At 44.7% G+C, this 2,666-nt stretch overlaps 1 protein-coding gene across 2 annotated transcripts in view; it reads left to right on the top strand.

Annotated features, from left to right (window-relative positions):
* Positions 1 to 2,666, top strand: part of TIFA (TRAF-interacting protein with forkhead-associated domain) — a 7,074-nt gene that overhangs the window by 1,797 nt on the left and 2,611 nt on the right. The window contains exon 2 of one of the 2 annotated variants that reach the window (XM_014533063.1): positions 1,043 to 1,046. The exons of the other annotated variant lie outside the window; for it this stretch is intronic. The gene's annotated coding sequence lies outside the window, so the exon portion shown is untranslated. The remainder of the gene's footprint in view (positions 1 to 1,042; positions 1,047 to 2,666) is intronic. 2 annotated transcript variants of the gene reach the window in all.

Genomic DNA, 2,666 nt, shown 5'->3' with positions numbered 1-2,666 from the left:
ATATTCCCTCCTTATTGGCTGTGGGCGCCGCCATCTTTGCGATGGTGTGAGAGTTAATTAGCATATTCCCTCTTTATTAGATAGGATATTTTTATTGATTTCAGAAAGGGAGAGGGAGATAGAAACATCAATGGTGAGAGAGAATCATTGATTGGCTGCCTCCTGCACGCCCCCTACTGGGGATGAGCCCGCAACCTGGACGTGTGCCCTTGACCGGAATCGAACCTGGGACCTTTCAGTCCGAAGGCCCACCCTTTATCCAAAGCCAAACCGTTAGGGCTAGTGTTTGTGTTTTAAAGAAAAGACCCACCTATTTTAACTTTCAGGGTGTTTTTTGGTTAGTTTCTGTCTTTTCTGATTTTCTACTGACCACCCTGGAATGGCAGGGCTCAGGCCGCCTCCCAGAGGGACCTTGCAGGTGGACGTGTTCAATGGGCAGAGCGTACCGCTCTGTGTCCTTGAGGTCAGAGACAGATTCACCCTAACAACCTGGCTGCCCCACTGCTAGCAAGTAGGAGCCAGGTCCACACACCTGGGGGTGGACCCAGCGGGTCCCTCCCAGCGCCAGGTTCCAGCCGTGTCCTGCTGATTCTAACACACGCCTCCCTGCTCCCCTCCCCGCCAGGGTCACAACTACAGTCTCTAAAATCAGTCTAGGGTGGATTCACCGATGTTAGCGCTGTGGGTTGATTCTTGCTGTCTTTGATTTCATCATAATTTTTACCACAAATGGGCCCATGATCTTAAGGGTTCCTTTCACTTTTCCTGTTTCCAGCCGAGTTTCTCCGTGGCTAAAACAATAGGGTGTAAAAACCTGCACGCAGAATCGGTTACGGAAGTAGAGTTACATAACGTATTTCCAAATGAATAAAAAGAAATTGCTTAGCTCTGTCATTTGTTGAATAAGTTGACAATTTGATTTTTAGCAGCATCACTTGGTCAAACAAGCAAAAAAAAAATTTGTATGTTACAATACCAGGAACCATAGAAAGGAAATGAAAGCAGTTTTTTAAACCAGCTCTGATACTAACATCTAATACAGGCGGCAGACAGAAAACACTGAAGTCACAAATCAGCCTCCCTTAGGACTTAGAGCCCCAAGCCCCAACCAGGGTTTGAAGAATGCAGGCAGCAAGCCCACCGCCTGGGGGTGTGGTTTCCCAACACACTGACTTAGAGGGCTTGGTGCCGCTGGTAAAGAATGAGGTGCATTTATGTGTAGATATGGGAGAAGCATCCATTTGTATTATTAATTGAAAAATGCAAGACCTAGTATGCTTGTTGTGTAAAGAATTTTTTTATGGGTAAAATCAACTTTACAACTGTTGATTCTAGAAGAGGAAACAGGATTAGGGTGGAGGGAAGATACTTTTTAAAAAATAAATATATATTTTTATTGATTTCAGAGAGGAAGGGAGAGGGAGAGAGCTACAGAAACATCAATGATGAGAATCATTCATTGGCTGCCTCCTGCACACCCCACACTGGGGATCGAGCCCGATACCCGGGCGTGTACCCTTGACTGGAATCGAACCCGGGTCCCTTCAGTCCGCAGGCTGACCCCCTATCCACTGAGCCAAACTGGCTATGGAGGGTAGGTACTTTTTAAAAAAGCCTTTACTGTTTGAATTTTGTAATTGTGTGCATGTAACCCTTTTTAAAGTTTTAAAATGGCATTTCTGTGTCAAAATAACCTCCAGGGGTTTTGGTAACGAACTCTCCTGTCCTGTGATACCCTCTACCCCACTGACTGCTGAGGTCCCCGCAATGAGGAGAGGGGAGGGGGGGCCCTCCCGGGCGCAGGTGTGGCCGGTGTGGTAACAGCAGTTGGGCCGCTTGTGGTTGCTGACAGCTGTCCAGTCGTTAGGGACGTCTGGCAAAAACAAACAACTCCTGTGGAGTCCGACTGTGCTTAGAACTACGTCTGAGAGACTTTTAAAGTTGTCACATCTACATTTTAAAATGGTAAAATAACCTTTGAAATAACTTACCATTTTTAACCATTTACCTACTAGAAGTACAAATGATGAAGGTAAATGTTGCAATTATTTATGACTTTTTAAATCTTTCTTTAATCAGGTTTCAGAATTCACATCCATCTAATTTGAACAGTAAATGATAGCTTTTATAGGTTCGTCCTCTGAGGACATTCAGACCAAAGGCAAGACCCTTTATTCCCGATTCCCTTTTCAAGCACAGCTGCCCGGCTGTCTGGGCCCCAGCAGCTCTATTTAAATGAGAAGGAAACTGGGGTTTCGTTATGCCCCCCACAAACCACTTCATTATCAATAATTACTTCTTTTGTTGTTGGATTACATGTATGGCCTTATCAAACTAGAAATGAAAAAGAGATAGGAAAAGGGTAACACCAATTCACAGAGCTTGGTATACAATTTCACGTATAATTGAAAGGATTCTATGTATTGTTTTCTTAACTTAAAATCTAAATGACCTATCAAGATTTTCATCAAATATGAGAATCAAGATTTCATTGCCTCGCCCAGCTGGCATGGCTCAGTGGTTGAGGTCACGGTTCAATTCCTGGTCAGGGCACATACTGGGTTGTGATCTCCAATGTGGGGCGTGCAGGAGGCAGCCGATCAATGATTCTCTCTCATCATCGATGTTTCTATCTCTCTCCCTCTCCCTTCCTCTCTGAAATCAAT

This window comes from Myotis brandtii, unplaced genomic scaffold (genome assembly GCF_000412655.1).
Source record: "Myotis brandtii unplaced genomic scaffold, ASM41265v1 scaffold932, whole genome shotgun sequence".
NCBI classification, from domain to species: Eukaryota; Metazoa; Chordata; class Mammalia; order Chiroptera; family Vespertilionidae; genus Myotis; species Myotis brandtii.
This window is presented reverse-complemented; position numbering and strand designations above follow the sequence as displayed.